Consider the following 20,240-nt stretch of genomic DNA (forward strand, 5'->3'; position numbering starts at 1 on the left):
CCTCTCATGGGCTGGAGTCGTGCCCTTGGCCTGCTCTCAGACCGAGCCCCCCCATGGCTGGGTAAGTTTCCATTGGGCTGCTGTGAGTTGGCAACTCAATTCTCTGGTGAGTGCCAAGGAGAAGGCACTTCCTGCTGTACCCTCTGCTGGTGGGGTTTGGGTTGCCTGGGGGCCCGGGAGGGCAGCACCCCAAACTCTAATGGGAATGATACAGCGGTTACTGAGCTCAGCCCACTGGAAACACCCGATCCGCCGGGGAGTCTCAGAAACGCCAGGTGCCATTGCTCCTGTTCTTATTGCAGGCAGGCTGCCTTGGGCATCCTGAATCTCTCCCCCAGCTCACAGGGCTCCAGGGCTCCTGGACAAAGCGCAGCCAGCCAGAGCGCACCGCCCTGGCCAGGCATTAGCAACAGGAAGGGAGAGGGGATTGACGGAACGTCACTGGAGCAGACCTGGGCACCGAGCCTGGCAGTTCTGACGGCCAGAGCCAGCTCTGCTCCGCCTCCTGGCAGGTCCCGGACTGTCCTGCTGCTGAGATACCCTCAGCCATGGATCTTAGCTCTGCCAGTGCCCCTCAAACCCAACCCCCAGCCCCCTGCTAGCCCAGCCCTGGGCTCCTCCTTTCCCCACCACAGCTCTGCTGCTGTAGCTCACCCTGGAGAACAGACTTGAGCGCAGACCCGTTTGTCTCTGATGTTTTCCCTGCCTCCCTCGCTCTCTGCGTCTCTCTCTGCACAGAGTAACGGGCTGGATGCTCCCGCCTCAGTTTTTATTTCAGGCTCTGGCTTTGGTCCCTGGATGCCCTGGACGTGGCTGAGGAATCTTGGTTCGTCTCCCTTGAAATATTTTTGGAGGGGACAGTTGGAGCAAGGGTGGAGCCCTGGGCAGGTTCCCTGGACCCTTGGCCAGGGCCTGGACCCTCAGCACTGGTGAGGGACATTGGGGTATACTGGGACTAAGGTTTGTACTTGGGGTCCATATTTTTGAGCTTACCCTGCGGGCAACCCGCCTGGACAAGAACCAGGTGTGGGGTCACTCTGATGATGTGGATGTTGGCCAAGGCGGGGTGAGAGCCCTGGACAGAGATGGGGGGCAAAGATGGAGGGGCTTCACAGCCGTGGCGGGAATAACTCTTTGGGTGGTAGAGACATGGCTGGTACATAAAAACCCACAACCCCCTTGCATCTAGAAGAGTTGAGTGAAGAGCTGGAATTGCCTTGGCTAGGCAGAGCTCACCACAAAGGCCAGTTTTCCGGCCCGGGACAAGTAGACTGAATGGCAGAGCAAAGCAGCAGCTGGATTCAGCCATAGCCCAACAGGGTTCGGTGGGGGAACCGCCATGGGAAAGCGTACTACAGCGGGAGCAGAGGAGTTCACGGCAGCCATCCATGGCAGCCTAGCGACTCCCGTGAGGCCTCCCTGTCCTAGCTGCTGGAACCGCGATTGCTGGGCAGGCGATAGACCCCCACAGCTGCTCATGGGCCAGAGGCCCTGATTTTCCTGAACTCCCAGAAACTCAAACTGTGAGCGAAGAAGTTGGGGAGCCATGAGCTGAGGGTGGGGGCAGAACAAACTGCGTTCAGGGTCCAACTGCTGGGACTGTGAGTGATGTGCCCTGAGGTACACAGTGGTGGAAGGCGTTAAACTGTAAATATACGTCCCCAGTTCAACCCGGCCCTTCCCTTCCCTTTGCTGCCCCCAGCAAAGTTCATTTCTTCAAACCTCTGCAATGGAGAGTGGGTGGAGACTTTCCTGGCAAAGGTGCCCAGAGTTGTTACAGATTCACAGATGACTGGGGGCGGAGAGAGGAAGGGCTCGACCTCGACCTGGCCCTGGTAGCTGCCAATGCCGCTGGCAGAAGGGGGCACATACAGCAAAATTGTAACGTGCTTCCTTGAGTCCAAATGGAACAGGCTAAAGCAGGTTACCCCACCTAAACCAAGCTCCTTGCATCTCGGACCAGCACCGCTGGGCCCCCTCTTGCCGAATCGCTGCCCCTTTGCTTCAGCGGTGAAGGATACAGGGGCATCCGTTTACCTTCTCCTTCTACCCGCCGAAAGTTTGTTTGGCCTGAAAGTCAGGAGCACGTTCCCCTCCCGCCGTGGTTTATTCTCCAGCATGATGACCCCATAGCTTTGTGTTACCTTCCTATGTCCATGGGGCATGCATGAGGCTGGCTTACAAAGTTTAATTGACGTCAACGGAGGTGGACTGACAAATGTACGTCCTACATCTGGCAGAAACTTGTCTGCTGACCCTGCCTTTATTCAGACTTGAAAACGTGTTTTCCATATGCACATATGCGCGTAGCTCCTCACCTCATGACAGGGCCGACATTTCACACAGATATCAATACCGTGTGCTCCTGGGATGCATTTGAAGCATTACAAGACACTATTTGTGGCTAAATACCATGACAGCGGTGTGTTAGGTGCAGCGAGTTTGTCCGGCCTGTTAGGAGTTGCTGACACAGGGCACTGAACCCGCTGCCAGCAGGTACCGATGGGCCTGGGTGTCACACAGTCATTGGAAGTTTTCAGGAGTGGGTTGGACCAATGTCCCTTCTTAGAATCTGTGGGCGACGGCTGCCCCACTGTGGAGTGGTTTGTGGTTGACATGTCTGGGCCACGCTACAGCCCTGTCATGTCATTCGTCACCCCCAGATTGGGTCGGGGGGCGCTGTTCAGATCAGGTGGGCCATATCAGACTGCTCCTCAGTGCCGTCCTCCTCCTCCCCTTGGCTGGCGGTGCCCTCGGCCCAGTTATTAGCCTTCTGGGCCATCTTCTTACCAACTCCCCATCCCACGCCCCCACCCATGCACCCCCCAGCCACAGCACCCGCCCCAGCACCAATGGCCACCGCCTCAGCGATGCCGAGCACCGCAGCTTCAGCAGCAATGGCACCAGCGGCAATTCCCGCCGCAGCACCTCCACCCACCGGTGCCAGGACCAGCCCCCCCCACCCCAACGCCCGCTGCAATGGCAAATCTCTTGAAGCGCTTCCTGTAGGTCTCCAGGAAGCTCTCGGCCTCCAACATCAGCTCCTTCTCCAGCTCCGTCAGCAGGGCCTCTTTCTTCAGCAGCATGTCTGTCCAGCACCGCCCCAGCAAGTCCCCACGCCGCTCTGTGAACTGCTCGGCCATCTTGCCCGGCCTCACCTTCAGGCATTTAAGTGGGTTCCTGGAATCGGTGTCCTGCAGTAGCAGGGAGAGGAGACAGCCAAGAGTATTAGACGTGGCAAGTGCTGCTTAGACCCTGTAACAAAGTGGGACTGTTCTTAATGTTTCCTCTGAATAGTGTGGGGGTGCCTCAGTTTCCCCTATGCAGTTCTTAAGTCTCTACGGGGTGGGATGAGGGTGTATGATCATTGCAGAGCCCTAGAGGGCAGGTGTGTGCAGGGGTCTGGACACAGAGAATGGCCGACACCCTGTTTCCTGGCCACTGATGGCCTGGGCCCTTCCCCCCTGCAAGGTGAGAGCTAAAGGGTTGGAGAACAAAGGAATCAGGTGCCCTCCTGGCCTGGGAAAGGGGCAAAGCCCAGAGGAGGAGGGGGAGTCAGTTTGAGGCTGGCTGGAGACATGGAGTGAAGTGCAGACATGGTTGTCTGGCTCACTGCCCCCCAAAATAGACCCAGCTGAGGGGTCCCATTCTCTGCACCTACAAGCTCTGTTTTAGACCATATTTCTGTCATCTAATAAACCTCTCTTTTACTGGCTGGCTGAGAGTCACATCTGACTGTGGAGTCGGGGTGCAGAATCCTCTGGCTTCCCCAGGACCCCGCCTGGGTGGACTCGCTGTGGGAAGCGCAGGGAGGGGCAGAGGATGCTGAATGCTCCGAGGTCAGACCCAAGAAGGTGGAGCCGGGTGAGCTGTGTGTTCTGCAGACAGGCTGCTCCCCGAGAGGAGACTTCCCCAGAGTCCTGCCTGGCTTTGTAGGGAGCAGTTCCTGAGCATCGCCCGGGGACTCCGTGACAGACCCCGACCAAGATGGGGGCCCTTGTTGTGCAAACACCCTCCAACTGAGATCAGGGCTGCCATCGTGTCAGGATCCCACAACTCAAATTGGACCCCCCGTCATGCCAGCTGCTACACAGACCAACCCCCCAAGTGAGATCGGGGCCCCAGGTGTGCGAGGTGCTGCACACCCCTCACCCCATGACTGAGACTGGGCCCCCATTATGTTGGGTGAGGCACAGTTCTCTGGACTGAGATCGGGGCTGCCATCATGCCAGGTGCTGCTCAGAGCCCCCAAAACTGAGTTTCCTCCCCCGCAGGGTTTGGGATTGGAGTCTCTCATCTCTTCAGCCACCCTGGGAGCTGGAAATCTGAACTCCCACCTCATACCCAAAGCCCACAGCCCGGGGGGCTGCCCAGGATAGTTCCCTGAGGTTCCCCTGGTGGGAGGTAGAGCCCTCCTGCCCCAGATTCACCTTCTCCTTCAGAAACTCAGCGTGGTCTGCGCGGGCCCTGGCCAGGACTCTCTGCATGGTGTGACACTGATAGCGCCTTCGGTAGGTCTCCAGGAAGGTCTCGGCCTCCTGAGTCAGCTCCGCCTCTAGATCCGTCAGCAGGGTCTCCTCTGGCTCCTGCCACAAAGCCCGTAACCCACGGGGTTGGCTGGGATGTTTCCCGGGGGTTCCCCTGGCTGGGGGCACAGCAACACCCCTGGACTCACCTTCTCCTTCAGAAACACAGCGTGGTCTGCGCGGGCCCTGGCCAGGGCTCTCTGGTTGGTGCTGTGACACAGATAGCGCCTTCGGTAGGTCTCCAGGAAGGTCTTGTCCTCCCGAGTCAGCTCCGCCTCTAGGGCCGTCAGCAGGGTCTCCTCCGGCTCCTGCAGCTCCTTCTGGCACCTCTCCAGCAGTGCCCTGCGCTTCTCCACCAACTGCTCCGCCATTGCGCTCGGATCCACCTTCAGACAGTCGACCATGCGCCGGGACAGGCCGTCCTGCGTTGGGCCAGAGAGGAGGGGACAATAGTGGGGTGCAAGGGGATAGAAGGGGCGGGTGTGTGACCCCGTCTCACCAACAGACCCTCTGGTTACAGCACAGCAACTTCCTCCACCCTCCTGACCGAGATCCAGGCCACTGCTGTGCCGGGGTTGCAGTCTCCCATCTCCGCAGCCCCCTGAAAGCGGATATGAGGTCTCCTCTCCTGCCACAAAGCCCGTAACCCACGGGGTTGGCTGGGATGTTTCCCGGGGGTTCCCCTGGCTGGGGGCACAGCGACACCCCTGGACTCACCTTCTCCTTCAGAAACTCAGCGTGGGCTGCGCGGGCCCTGTCCAGGACTCTCTGGTTGGTGGTGTGAAGCTGATAGCGCCTTCGGTAGGTCTCCAGGAAGGTCTTGGCCTCCCGAGTCAGCTCCGCCTCTAGGGCCGTCAGCAGGGTCTCCTCCGGCTCCTGCAGCTCCTTCTGGCACCTCTCCAGCAGTGCCCTGCGCTGCTCCATGAACTGCTCCGCCATTGCGCTCGGATCCACCGTCAGACAGTCGACCATGCGCCGGGACAGGCCGTCCTGCGTTGGGCCGGAGAGGAGGGGACAATAGTGGGGTGCAAGGGGCTAGAAGGGGCGGGTGTGTGACCCCGTCTCACCAATAGACCCTCTGGCTACAGCACAGCAACTTCCTCCACCCTCCTGACTGAGATCCAGGCCACTGCTGTGCCGGGGTTGCAGTCTCCCATCTCCGCAGCCCCCTGAAAGCGGATATGAGGTCTCCTCTCCTGCCACAAAGCCCGTAACCCACGGGGTTGGCTGGGATGTTTCCCTGGGGTTCCCCTGGCTGGGGGCACAGCGACACCCCTGGACTCACCTTCTCCTTCAGAAACTCAGCGTGGTCTGCGCGGGCCCTGGCCACGGCTCTCTGGTTGGTGCTGTGACACAGATAGCGCCTTCGGTAGGTCTCCAGGAAGGTCTCGGCCTCCCGAGTCAGCTCCGCCTCTAGGGCCGTCAGCAGGGTCTCCTCCGGCTCCTGCAGCTCCTCCCGGCACCGCTCCAGCAGTGACCTGCGATGCTCCACCAACTGCTCCGCCATTGCGCTCGGATCCACCTTCAGACAGTCGACCATGCGCCGGGACAGGCCGTCCTGCGTTGGGCCGGAGAGGAGGGGACAATAGTGGGGTGCAAGGGGCTAGAAGGGGCGGGTGCGCGACCCCGTCTCACCAATAGACCCTCTGGCTACAGCACAGCAACTTCCTCCACCCTCATGACCGAGATCCAGGCCACTGCTGTGCCGGGGTTGCAGTCCCCCATCTCCGCAGCCCCCTGAAAGCGGATTTGAGGTCTCCTCTCCTGCCACAAAGCCCGTAACCCACGGGGTTGGCTGGGATGTTTCCCGGGGGTTCCCCTGGCTGGGAGCACAGCGACACCCCTGGACTCACCTTCTCCTTCAGAAACACAGCGTGGTCTGCGCGGGCCCTGGCCAGGACTCTCTGGTTGTGGAAGGTGATGGCCATCTGTGCCGGGAGGACAAGGCTGGGGTGAGCCGCAGTTTATGGGGCCCCGACTCCACCTAGGGGCTGCCCCTTCCACCGCAGCAACCTCATGGAACAAAGCGAGATCGCCAGCCCGTGTGGAAGCTGCTTGGGGCTGCTGGTGCCACCACTTTTCAATTCGATCCCCGCAGCAGCCCGGCCTCGGCTCCCTTGCTTGCCCCGACCTGCACTTTGCCCTTGTGGCACTTTCCTGGAGCCGAGGACTTTGGAAACCCCTGTCCCAGCCGGGCTCGGCCTGAGGCTCATGCCCGAGAGAGCATCAGTGACAGCGACTCTCGTAGGTCTGGTGGGATTTCGGGTTTTTTTATTGATTTCCAGGAGCCAGGTGAATCTCATCTCTCCTTTGGGGGTGGGGGCTGGGTTAAATCTTCTTGTGGACTCTGGAACAGTCTCTGCTGTGCAGCTGTTGTGGAGTGGCTATTTTGGAGTAGTTATTCTGTTCTAGCTGGGCCGGTCTCCTCCCCCCAGGCAGAGAAGCTCCCGCATCCAATTCTCCTCATGTAGCTCCTATCGCAGCCCATCTGAGGCTGACGCCCAAGAGAACTTGACAGACGATGTCAAAGGGTCTGTCTACCCTGGGTCCTGCCCGGCTGCGGGGGAAGGCGGCGTGACTCGGACGTGGAGGTCTCGGTGGGGGCTGTGCTGGGACGCTGCCCGGCTGGCAGATCAGACTGAAGGAGCCAGGGCAGAAGTTCTGCTCAGCCGGCCCGATTCCCAGCTCCCCAGAGGCCCCGTGACGCTGGGTGGAAAGATCCGTGCTGCCGGACCCAGCACAGGGGGTGGACTGGGGGACATGGCTGGAGCACGCTGTGCCGTGGTTACGCCCCACTCCCCAGAGGGGACCCTGAATCCAACTTGTCCTGCCCCCTTCCCCTGCCACTGCATGTGCCTCCCATGATGCACCAGGGCCATGATACATGCGCCAGGACAGGAGATGCTGGTGCATCATGGGAAATGTGGTTCATGGGATGCCTGATTCTCCTCTCTACCCCCAGCACTCAGGTCGGTCTAAACCTCCCATGCTGACCTACAGCTTTGATGCACCGCACCCTCACCAGGAAAGGATACCATGGAGCTTGGTGGGAGATGTAGTTTGGTTGCCCTAACCTCCCATTCTCCTCTGTGGGCTGGTCTCATGGGAGGTGTGGTGCAAACTGCGAGACCAACCCACAGAAGAAAATGAGGAGCCCGAGCTACAATCCCCATGATACAGCAGCAGGGTCTTATCTCTTGGGGAGAGGAGTGGTGGTGTGGCCTTTCCACACTAAAAGATATTTGGGTTTTTTTTCTGGACACTCCAAGTTTTCTACAGGAAAAACACCCCCATTTTCAGACCTGCTCTTAAAAACTCATCTCTTTTAAACATGAACAGGAGTTGCCTGGGGAAAAACAGGGTTTGGTGCTATGGGTCTTAAGGATTGGAGCTGCCCTTCAGGCTAGTGAAATTCTTCTACCCTGGAGTCCAAAAAAATAAGATTTCACCCCAACTCTTTCCCACTCACCTCCAACAGCATGGACCCAGTTCCCAACATTGACCCAACCCTGACATGGAGGGGTGAGGGGACACACCCCATGATCGGGTCAGAGACAGAGACGGTACCTGACAGGGAGAGGAGAAGCCGGAGCGATGGTTCTTCATCACATCAGATAAATTCTACAAAGGAACCAAAAGAAATCATCAAGTCATAGACTCCACAGGGCTTAGAAAGGCTGTGAACACAGGGATGGCTCGCCTGGTGCTGAGATGCACCACCTCTGGGTGGGGCAGCTGGGGAATTGGGGGTATTGGGGTTATCACTGACTGCAAGGAGAGAGCATCCCCTTCCTGCTCCCTCCAGCACAGCTGGCCGGTCCCCACCTTTATCTTGGCAGTGAGCTGTGTCCCGGTGAGCAGCTCCCCATGCTGGTCCATCCGGACATGTTGACCAGCCGTGCTCACCAGGGCAGTGATGTAGTCCGTCAGGCTCTCCCGGAATTTCTCACCCATGTCTGCAAAGGGGAGAGAGATGGACGATGGTGGGGGAATACAGGGCCTGTTTGATCCCCCTTCTCTCTACCTGCCGCGCACAGGCATGATCAGCGCCCCAGTCACATTGCTCTGCACAAGGCAGGCGACTTAGAGCTGCTGTCCTGGGTCCGTTACCTCTCAGCCTTCCCTCGCTCCCCATCGTGATCCGCTCGCCAGGGAAGGGCATCAGGTAACAGCGGCTGCTGCTTCTGCTCAGCGCTTCCAGGGCCTTGGGGTGTTTGCAAGGGGACCTCGCCTTCAGCATCTGCCAGAGCCAGGGGCAATGGTTACATTGACACACAAATACCTTTGTTAACATCAGCCAGACCTGCCAGGCGGTCAGAGAGGGTCTGGAGGGGCCCGGCCTCGTTTGTGGTAGACATTGGAAGGGGGCAGTGAACAAGACAGGGGACAGCAGGAAGCAAAAGGAGTGTCCTTCAGTCCCAGTCTCCCCGCTCCAAGCCCCTGTCTCCGCACCCCAGGTCCCAGTCTCTGCAGACTCCTTGTCCCACCCTGCTCCTTTCACTCCCCCTGGCCTGGTTTTTCTCCTCTCCCCTTTGCATTCAAGCTGCTTCCTCCTCCACGCTGCCTGGGCTCATTGAGTGTAGGGCAGCGACAGGTGCCCGGTCTGGAGCAGCAATTGCAGGGAAAGTCCAGCTTTGCATCTGCAGCCCCCGGCTGGAGGTTGCTCCGTGCGGATGGATTCTTTGGAGACGTCAGCGGCTAAACGCATGCCCAGTGTTTCTCGGCCTTGTTGTGCTGGTGACTCCCTTTGGCCTTAAAAGACAATCTGGACCCCTGTACTTGAAAAAAATGGTGACTTCCACCTTAAACTCGGACTTCAGCTTCAGCTCCGACCGCCAGGGGCTGAAGCCGATGCCTGAGGCCCGGACATCCAGGGCTGAAGCAAGTAATTTAGCTTTGCAGGGTCCCCTATGGTGCGGGGCCCTGGACAAATATTCTGCTTGCCACACCCTAACTCCAGCCCTGCACTTGGGACCCCCCCCACCACCCTTCACACAACCTCCCTGCGGTCCCACCTCCCCCAGGTTGGAAACACTGGAGCCATCATCCCTTCGAGGGGAAAGGCCCCATGTCCCATTCCTCCATTCTCTGATTCCCACAGTCACCTCTTGGATGTATCTCAGATGCTGCTCCCCACCCTCGGCTCCAAGGACCGGGGAGCTGCTCCAATCCCGCACCAGAAGGTCTAGGTGCTGCAGGAGAGACAGGAGGGGAGTGAGGGTCTCTGGGGAGGGGTGCCGTGTGGGGATACATGGGGCAGGGCGGGTGATGATGGCCGAAGCCGTCTCACCTGAATGGGCTCCAGTCCGTACGCTTTTCCCACCTCTTCGGCCACACACACAAACATCTGTAGAGCAAAGAGAACAGGGGTGGGGGACGAGTCTGGGGCATGGGAGGCATTTACACTGCGGGGTCATCCTGCAGGTGAACAGAAAGGGGCCTGATCACTGCCCCCCATCCCCATCTGAGCTGCTCCCTCCACCCATCTCAGAGAGCGAGGCCCAGCGAGTGCAAAACGAAGCTGGAGAGAGATGGAGATATTTTCCATGGGGTGGAAAGAGAAGTGGGAGGCACCCGGCCAAGAGGGTGGTGGGGGCGGCTGTGGGATCCTGTGCCCCACAGAGGAGCCAGTCTTGTTCCAGGGTTCCCTCCTTCACTCCAGGGCGCCCTGTGGAGGTGGGGGGTGGGTCAGTGAGCCCAATGTGAGGTCTTTTCCCTGAGGGGTTCCTGAGATGAACCCTCCAACCCACAGAGGCCCATTGCCTCCGGCTGACAGACGCCACCAGCACTGTTTGCCCAGCCCCGGGGGTGACACCACGGCTCTGCTCGCGCCTCCAACAATCTCGGCCACGTGGCGATTACTCGAGCTCTCCCTGGACTGATCTAGCTCCACGTTAACCAGGTTTCTGCCCCCCACTGGACCCAGGGCTGTGTGGACAGATAAAAGCCCTCCCAGAGCCAACCCCTCCCCCGCACAGAGAATCCCCGCTGGGGTGCGGTGCAGGGGCAGGACACGCAGTATGTCGCAGATGGCAGAGATATCACTAAGGGCACGAGGGCCAGGGGCTCGACCCGGTGAGGCTGGGGTTGGGTAAGAGCAGAGCAGATAAGGGGGCAGAGCAACCGCCCAAGGCCTTGGGCCCAGTAGACTTCCCACCGACGGCGGAGCTGGGCTGGAGGGGAGGGAGGGGTCCTAACTTTGACCCAGTGGCCCACACCAGACACCTGGGAGCAGAGACCCGGGCTGGGCTGTGTGGTGACAGTGCTCAATCCAGAATCCCACGTGACCGTGGGAGAGTCGGTTTCTTTATCTGGGCCTCAGTTTCCCCACAGGAGCTATGGGGAGGGATAATAACCCTGTGGGGCTAATGGGAGAACCTGGCCTGGCCACATTCTGCGTCGCGCTGCCCGGCCTCACCTCCAGGTATTCAAGATCCGCGTCGTTCACCTCATTCGAAATATTCAGTATCTGCAAATAGCCAGGGGACAGACAGAGCTACAGCAATGAGCAGGGACGGCCACCCCAGGCCCCTTCCCAGCCATGTCACCCGCCCCGAGCACAGCGCCCCCTAGTGCCGCAGGGGGCATCGGGGCCGGCCCTGCCTGCCAGGGGAGAGCGCCCCCTACTGAGCCCCTGCCCCGCTCCCTGCAGCACAGCGCCCCCTAGTGCCCCAGTGAGACATTGGGGCCAGCCCGGACTGCTGGGGGAAATGTCCCCTGCGGAGCCCCCAGACTGTGCTCTGCAGCACAGCGCCCCCCCGGGGACCCCCAACCTGGTAGGAGCTGAGCAGCATGGAAAAGGCGGAGAGTTTGATGCTGTTCTCCTTCTTCCTTTCAATGCCCATGGAGCCCTCGGTGTCCACCAGCAGCACGGCCACCTGGGGGCCAAGAGGGAGAGCCTCAGGTCAGCTCCCGGCATTGTTCAGCTACCCACGGCCCCTCCGCCCCCAGAGCCTGCCCCCTGCTCTGCCCCCATGGCCCCTGGCATCTCATTTCTATCCACCCCAGTGTTAGCTCCCTCCTCTCCATTCCCCCCCGTTATGTCTCCATTAGGTTCCCCTGGGGCCTCCTTCCCCATGTCTCCATCCTTCCCTATTACCCCATTCCCTTTCTTCCCAGCCCTTTCCCCCTTTCCCTTCTCCTAGCAACCCCATGTCTCCTTCCCCCTTTCCTATGCACCCCCAATGCCCCCACTCACCTTCCCACCCTGGGTGGGGACCCAGATGGGCTGACTCCATGCCCACACCCCCTTGGTGACTTGCTGCATGTCAGCGCGCCACTCGAACCCCTCCAGGGGCTCATCCTCCTGGCCCATCCATGACCCGTCCCTCGCGTCCTGCCAGAAAGGAACATGCAGGGAGAGGGGTCAGTGCAGGGTGGGGGAGAAGAGTGACTGGTCCCTGCACACTCCAGACTGTAAGCCCTGGGAAGGGGCTGGGGGTTAATTTACTAGGGTGGGGCGGGGAGGAACACAGGGCGATGGGCGTGCTCAGATTCTGACAGATAAACAGTCAGAGACACAGAGACACGCTGCATTCCAGACAGACACACAGACAGAAAGACAGACTTGCTCGGGTTCAGACAGATAGACAGACAGACAGACAATATTACCAGACAGAGTACCAGGCAGACAGGCTGACAGACATGCAATGAGGTGTGTGTACTCACACACACGTGTGCAACTCTGAGCCCTCCAGCAGGGGGCAGGATGGGGCTGCTCACACCCCAGCTTGCTCCTGGTCCTGTTTACACTCACCAGGCTCTGGAGTCGGCGCAGCAGGTAGTTCAGCAGGAAGGATTTGCCCCGGCGCTTCACCCCGACGATGGACACCACGCAGACGGGGGCGTCCCCCGCCCCACCCTGCTCCAGGCAGCGGCTCAGGGCCTCCTCGTCCAGGATCAGGTTCTCTTCCTCATCCAGACGCACCAGCTGCACCGGGTGGCCTGGCTCCGGCTGAGCCCCCGGCCCCTGCTGCAGGGAGAGAGCAGGGTCAGAGCTGCGACCCCACCCCTGAGCCAGCAAGTCCCCTGCTCCCTGCTGGATCAGAGCCCTGTGCCCCATTCTACCCCCTGAGCCAGCCAGTCCCCTGCCCTGGGGCTGGATCAGAGCCCTGTGCCCCATTCTACCCCCTGAGCCAGCCAGTCCCCTGCTCCCTGCTGGATCAGAGCCCTGTGCCCCATTCTACCCCCTGAGCCAGCCAGTCCCCTGCCCTGGGGCTGGATCAGAGCCCTGTGCCCCATTCTACCCCCTGAGCCAGCCAGTCCCCTGCTCCCTGCTGGATCAGAGCCCTGTGCCCCATTCTACCCCCTGAGCCAGCCAGTCCCCTGCCCTGGGGCTGGATCAGGGGCAGCACTCCCTGGAGGGGATCTTCAGTGGGATTCTACCTGTCCCTGGAGGAGAGCGAAGGTGAGACAAGACGCTGATGATCAACAGGTGGCTCAGGCAATGGGGCTAAGATGGGTGTGGGGATGTTCGGCCACGGGGAGGCGTTCACGGACAGAGGACTGGTCTCCTGGGATGGACGCCACCTGAACAGGGTGGGGGATAGACTTCCGGGGTGGAGGTTGGCACAGCTGATGAAAAGGGCTTTAAACTAGGAACTCTGGGAGATGCTCATGGAACCTCCAGGAATGATTCTCACACCGAGCGGGAGGCAGGAGGAGAGGGTAGGAGCAACGGAGAAAGGAACGACAGAGGGCAGGAGAAGAGATGAGAAGAGGAACGATAGTGCCAAGAGCACCGACGCTGAGAGTCAGGTGGCCGATACCGGCAGCAAAGCCAAGTGGAAGCAGTGAGGTGTCTGCCCAGCAACGCGATGAGCCCGGGTGACAAAAGGGAAGGAACTAAAACTACGGGTGTGGGACAGGAAACCAGACACATGGTGCAATAGCAGCCATGACCGGGGTACAGGGAAGAAAGACAAAAGGCAGAGGTTGCGGAGTAGCGTTGTGTGTTAATGAAGAGGTGGAGTGGAAAGAAATGAGAAGGGATGAAATGGGTGAAACAGAATCTTTTTGGGTCAAGATCACTGTGGGGAAGAAAGGTACCAGGGGCTCCCCTGGGAGAGTGTCTTGGGTCTGCTACAGACCCCCAGGATCTGGTTTGGATATGGATGGAGACCCCTTTCATAGCTTGAATGAAATAAATATCACTGGGAATTGTGTGATCATGGGAGACTTTAATTTTCGTGACAGAGATTGCAGAAGTGCTGCTCATCATGGCAGGGCCCAGATAATCCTGGAGGTGAGACAGCTGAGAGATTTTTTCATCAGTGACCAAAGCAACAAGAGGTGATGCCAGTTTAGATTTGGTATTGGTAAGTAGCGAGGACCGCACTAAAAAACTGGCTGTAGAGGACAGCCTTGGTTCAAGTAGCCATGAGCTAATTCCGTTTAACTAAATGGAAGGATAAACCAAAACAGGTCGGCAGCTGGGGATCCTGGATTTCAAAAAATTAAGGGAATTAGGCAGGGAAGTGACCTGGCCTGCAAAGCTGAAGGATCTGGATGTGGAGGAGACTTGTCAAAGATGCAGGAATTCTCTGGAGTCTGCATCCAGGAAAAAGCCCATAGGGAAGGGTTGCTGAGCAAACTGGGTGAACCAGGATTTCAAAGAGGTGATTAAGAGAAAGCAGAAAGCCTCTGAGGAATGGAAACTGGGAGGAATCCATGCAGGGATAAAATGAGAACTGCCAAAGGCCAAGCAGAATTTGAACTTGCAAAAAAATTAAAACCAACAGGAAAAAGTTCTTTAGCCTCATAAAGAAAAAGAAAACAAGTAAAGAAGAAGTGGGACCGCTAAGCGCTGAGGATGGGGTGGAGGTAAAAGATTCAGGCTGCATGGGCCAACACCTAAAGATATAGGCATGGCCTCAGTTTTTAAGAAGCATAAGGAGAAGCTTGTGGCCAGACAGCTAATGAGAACAAGAACACGGGAGTAGAAATTGTCACTGAATTGGCTGAAACGGAAACCAGAGTCAAACAAGTTAATGGGTGCAAACTGGGGGGCCTGGATCATCTCCATCCTCGAATATTAAAGAAATCAGCACATGAAATTGCAAGCCCAATAGCAAGGATTTCTAATTAATCTACAAAAGTCAGGGGTAATATCTAGGGTCCTACCAAATTCACAGCCATGAAAAATGCCTCCCAGATGGTGAAATCTGGTCTCCACCTTGAAAATCTCTTCTTTTGTGTGCTTTTACCCTAAACTATACAGATTTCACGAGGAAAACAGCATTTCCCAAATTGGGAGTCCTGACCCAACAGGGAGTTCTGTGTGTGTGTGGGGGGGTGGGTCGCAAAGTTATTTTAGGTGGGTCACAGTATTGCCACCCTTAATTCTGCACTACCTCCAGAGCTGGGATCCTGGCCAGCAGCCGCCGCTCTCCAGCTGCCCAGCTCTGGAGGCTTCTCGACTGAGCTTGATAAGTTTATGGAGGGGATGGTCTGATGAGACTGCCTACCATGGCATGTAGCCCAAATGCGAGTGCTAGTAGCAAATATCCCGCAAAGGGCGGTGATGGGACACTAGATGGGAAGGGCTCTGTGTTACTAGAGACACCCAGGTGTCTGGCTGGTGGGTCTTGCCCACATGCTGAGGGTCTAATTGATTGTCATATTTGGGGTTGGGAAGGAATTTTCCCCCAGGTCAGACTGGCAGAGACCTGGGGGTTTTTCGCCTTCCTCTGCAGCATGGGGCACGTGTCATTTGCAGGTTTGAACTAGTGTAAATGTGGATTCTCTGTAACTTGAAGTCCTTAAACCATGACTGGAGGACGTCAGTGACTAGCCAGAGGTTCTGGGTCTATTACAGGAGAGGGTGAGTGAGGTTCTGTGCCCTGCAATGTGCAGGAGGTCAGAATAGATGATTATGATGGTCCCTTCTGGCCTACCAGTCTGAGTCTGTGTGTCCCATTCCCCACCCCCTGAGCCAGCCAGTCCCCACTCTGGGGCCAGATCAGGGCTGGTACCCTCTAAAGGGGAAAGTCCCCATGTCCCATTCCCCGCTCCCCTGAGCCAGGCAGTCCCTGCTCTGGGGCTGGATTGGACCCAGCATCCCCTACAAGAGAAAGCTCCTTTTCCCCTTATCTGACCCATCTGGTCTCACCGGCTCCGGCTCTTCCTGCAGGTGCTCGGTGATTTTCTCCACCAGGTTTCTGACACGTGTGTCTGGGATCATCCTATTCCTGGAGCAGGGAGCCCGGCACTCCGGGCAGCGGTGCCCCTGGGCTGAGATCTGGCTCCAATGAGCCGTGAGGCAGCCCCGGCAGAAGTTGTGGCCGCACTCGATGGAGACGGGGTCGCTGAACACGTTCAAGCAGATGGAGCAGGTGACGTCCTCCCAGAGTTGCTCCATCCCTCTGACCCCACAGGCCTGGGGAGATCCATTGGGTTAGTAGCTAGCACATGGGAACACCGGGGCTAAGATGCTACCGCAGAGGGGCTGGGAGCCAGGACTCCTGGGCTCTACTGTTAGTTTTCACCACTCGGCTGGGTAAGATTCCAGTCACTGCTGTGAGCTGGCCACTCCCATTTTGGGGCAGGGCTGGCAAGTGTCTCTCTGCCCGTGGGGTTTTGGGATTCCTGGGGGCCCTGGGAGTGCAGGGAATGCCACAGCCACCCCCGCCCCCAGCTCAGTCTGCTAGAAACACCCCACCAGCCAGGACGTGGGTTCAGCCGTGGGGTGAGACTGTCAGAGCTGGCCAAGGAGCCTCGAAAATGGCAGCTGCCGTCACTCCTGTTCTTATTAAAGGGGGGCTGCCTTGGGCATTCTGAATCCCCCCCCCCACCAAGCTCACAGGGCCCCTGGGGCTCCTGGACAAAGAGCAACTGGCCAGAGCAAACCCTGTCAGTGCCCCTGATCTCCGATCCACAGGCCCCTGCTAGCCCAGCCCTGGGCTTCCCCCACCCAGTTCTGCCAGTGCCCCTCACTCCCGACCCACGGCCCCCTGCTAGCCCAGCCCTGGGCTCCCCCTTCTCCCAGCTCTGCTCCTGTAGCTCACCCAGGTGAGAAAACTCCAGCGTAGACCCTGTGGTTAATTCTCTGTTTGTCTCTGGTTTTTCCGCTCTGCCTCCCTTGCTGTCTGTCTGTCTCTCTGTGCACTGAACGACGGGCTGCGCGCTCCCCTCTCAGTTCCACTTTCAGTCTCTTGTTCCGTAACCCGGAGCCATGAGCGCGGTTGGAGCCGTTTGCTTCTGCAGGGCCCCAGTAGCACTGGACGGCAAACGGATCTGAGTCCTCGCGCCAGTTCCCTTGACCCAGAAGCCTGCCTGTCCTGGAGGACTGCCTATGGGGCGAAGTCCTCGTAACCCTGACAGGTCTGGGCTCAAAGTTGCTGGGAGACCACCCCCAGTCTGGCCGTGGGTCGCTCAGGAGAGGGACCAGGGCATCCTCGCTGTGGGGTGCTCACTCCGCACCAGCTGCTTCCCTGACCCACTGATCTCTGCAGACAGTTCAAACCAAATACCACTGAGCGAACAGCAGTGGTAAAAAAATAAGGGGAAAATGGGAAAAGCTCAAGGAACAAGGGGCCCCACCCAAAGGGCCCAGGGAGACTAGAAACAACCATCTATGGGGCTGGAAGGAAAGTTCACAGTCTGCTCCTCACATGTCCCAGGCCTCCTGCCCAGGCCCTGGTTGCACTGCAGTGATATCATGGGTCAGACACTTACGCTGACTCTGTGGGTGCTCTGGGGCTGGAGCACCCACACGGGGGGAAATGGTGGGTGCTTAGCACCACGGGCCTCTCCCCCTTCCCAACACCTATCGCCTGCCACGGATCAGCTGTTTCGTGGTGTTAGCAGGTGCTGGGGGGAGGGGGGAAGAGAGAGGGCCCAGCGCACTCAGAGGAGGGGGGGAGGGAAGAAGCAGGGCAGGGGTGGGAGATTGGGGGAAGGGGAGGAGTGGGGGTGCGACCTGGGTGGAGCCGGGGAGAGAACCCCCTGGCAGATTAGAAACTTGGCGCCTATGCCCTCAGGCTCTAGGTGGGAGGACCCTTCTCCCCAGCATTGGCCCTCCCAGTGGGGTCATGTCCTCCGAGTATGGCCATCGAGGTCTCTCATCAGGCAACATCTCCCTGCCCAGCCCCTCCACCCCCATTCTCCCCAGCCACCCCCCAGGCTCAGCTGCAGTGTTACATGGGGCACGGCCAGCATCCGGTATCCCGACTCTGGCCCCACGGCTCCTCCTGCAGGTCAACCCAGTATCCCTGGTCTCCGCTGTCCCAGCTCCCGGCTCTGCACGGCCGCAGCTCAGTCTCCAGCCCAGCTCAGGCTGCTGCTTTCCCCTTAACTCTGCCCTCTTCTGGCTCAGGCAGCTCCAGCTCACACAGAGAACAGGCCTCTGGGCTCCTGACTCCCTCATTGGCCCGCCTGCCCTGTCAATCAGGCTGACTGGGAGCTTTGGCCTCTCCCTATTGGTAGTTTTTCTTCAGTCCTTCCCCTTTCTTTTGGGACAGGGCCAGCCAAAACCCCCACTAAGTTTCAGTGAGGGGCCAACAGCCCCTGACACTTGGCACATGGGCCGAGCCTGGGCACATTCCCTGGACTCTTGCCCAGGGCCTCTCCCCTCAGCACTGGTGTATCGGGGGTTAACCTGGGGAAGGGAAAATTGGTGACACCCCCAGAACTCCTTACACAGCTGGAACCACCCACTGGAGACCCCCAAACAAGGCGCTACTCACAGCACCTTGCACCTGCCCTCACTGCCCGGCTCCAAGCTCGGACAAGCTGCAAAACAGCCAGTGAGGGTGCGGGGCAGAAATTTCCCATCCCAGCGGTTTCTGGACTGGAAACTGGGATTTTTCCAGACTGTGACATTTGCCTCCCGAACGTATCAGAAAACAGTGATGGTTGGAACGACGAGTCAACGTCCCAGCACGTGTCTGTTAGGAAACGCCGCCGTGGCAAGGCCTGGCACAGTTTGGCAGAATCCAATTTTTACTTGTCTTATAATTCTGATGGATTTTGAAGCATATTTTCCCTCAGTTTTTACTGATTTAAATTTTCACAGTTGTGAGCCATCCCTGTGCAACATTATTCATGGCTGCACCCCACCTCCCCTGCCCCAGAAGTGGCTGTATCTCCACCCCGGGAGCTGGGTGACTGTTACTCAGCACTGGGAGAGTTGAATATTTGCTGAGGGTTTTTGTTTCAGTTCCAGAAATCCCACGTTTCTGAGAAGAGGCAGCTGCTGGGGTGTTATCTCCGGAGGGAGAAGTAGTGGTGACTCCCTGAAGGTGTCGAGCTGACGAGGAGCTTTCTCTCCGCTAGGGCTCTGGCCAAACTGTTTAGGTCCAGGGGAGTCACAACTCCAGCACTTCCAGTGCCCATTAAAGCACATGCGTTTCCACCAGACCCGGCCAAAGGGCCCGTGGGGGGAGCCGAGGAATGAAGGTCCCTGCCCAGAGTGGGGTTCTCAGAGCAGCTCTGCCGACCTGGCGCTCCTTAGGGACACGCTGGCAATGATGTCTGGGCAGGGAAGGGCTAACAACTCATTCTGGCTTCATCTGCCGCTGGTCCGGATGCCCCACACTGAGCTCCCTGGCTCGCTCTGCATGGGACTGTTACCCCAGGGCGACGCCAGGGAATCGTGTCTCCCTGTGTTTAATGTGCTTTCAATGCAGGCTGGACCACTCCTTAAACTCCCCTGGGTTTGCAGAGAGCCTGGCGCATCAGCTCTGAGAGGGGTGCAAGCTGGCCCCAATCCAGAACGTGGTGCTAACTCTGATCCCTGCTAAGGGCATCTCACTTCTCAACATCCCAATGTCTTCGCTGTGGATCCCAGGCTTCGAGGCCAGAGGGCAGCGATCATGCTAGGAAGAGCTGCAGAGCCATCGGTGAGAGCTGTCAGGTTTAGATGTTTATCAGTACCTGGCTGTGACACCCTCCACCTTCCACCGGGTCTGTTTCCTGTCTCCCGCAGGAGGAAACCGAAAGCAGTGTGGAAACTGCTCTTTCCGAGAAACAAGCGGGTTAGCAGAATTCATACTGGCTGCAAAAGAAGAGAGCAAGCAAAGCCCTCAAAAAGCCCTGCCCTGTTGCAATGCTTCTCAGGGGACGTACAACCAGCACTGAACGGATGCTAGCGTGCAGTGGCTGGGTGACAGCTGCAGAGTCACACGGCGGTTTTCTCAGTGAGGACCTTGCTGTCACGAGAGGTTGTTCTGAAGCTGACAGCTGTAGAGGGCTCCAGGAGCATTTCCTTTTTCGGGCTTTTCCCTGCCATTGGGTATGAAACTGCTCCAGTTCACTGGTCACTTGACCAATATCCTGCTCCTTCTTCCCCTTTTAAGGAAATCAGAGCAGCAATGTCTGCCTGTGTCTCCAGAGAGCCCGAAACCACAGCTCAGAGGTGTGAACTGCACCCAGTGTAACTGACACAGCGTCACTGCCTGAGTCTGCAGAGAGCCTGAGCCCATCGCTCGGAGAGGTGGGATCTGCCTGTGACACTGCGAGTTTACCCAAGGTGTCCAGGGTGAACCACTATCCCCTGCTCACAGTGTGGGAGAGAGGAGCCTGGGGCCAGTTGGGGGAAATTCACCGTTAACTCCCAGATACTGACAGCACTTACTCTCCGCTCTGGGCTCCCCAAGCCCTGCGCTTTCCCCTGCCACACACCCCTCTCTGCTGCACTAACGTGCCCCATCTCTCATTCTCTGGACACCTGCAGTGCCCCACGATCCGCTGACTCCCAGTGGCGCCCCCCACAGG

General features: G+C 58.4%; 1 pseudogene across 1 annotated transcript; it reads right to left on the reverse strand.

The window, feature by feature from the left end:
- Nucleotides 1-2,683: 2,683 nt before the first annotated feature.
- On the reverse strand, nt 2,684-16,594 carry LOC311522755 (RING finger protein 112-like; annotated as a pseudogene). Its single transcript has 15 exons — nt 16,532-16,594; nt 15,637-15,903; nt 12,283-12,498; nt 11,725-11,862; nt 11,300-11,404; nt 10,945-10,995; nt 9,817-9,873; nt 9,632-9,718; nt 8,637-8,766; nt 8,352-8,482; nt 8,094-8,147; nt 6,380-6,454; nt 5,863-6,084; nt 4,676-4,726; nt 2,684-3,194 (listed from the first exon to the last, which is right to left on the reverse strand). The product of its transcript is annotated as an RING finger protein 112-like (transcript).
- Nucleotides 16,595-20,240: the final 3,646 nt, after the last annotated feature.

Source organism: Lepidochelys olivacea (genome assembly GCF_965140295.1).
Source record: "Lepidochelys olivacea isolate rLepOli2 genome assembly, chromosome: 6".
Lineage (NCBI taxonomy): Eukaryota > Metazoa > Chordata > Testudines > Cheloniidae > Lepidochelys > Lepidochelys olivacea.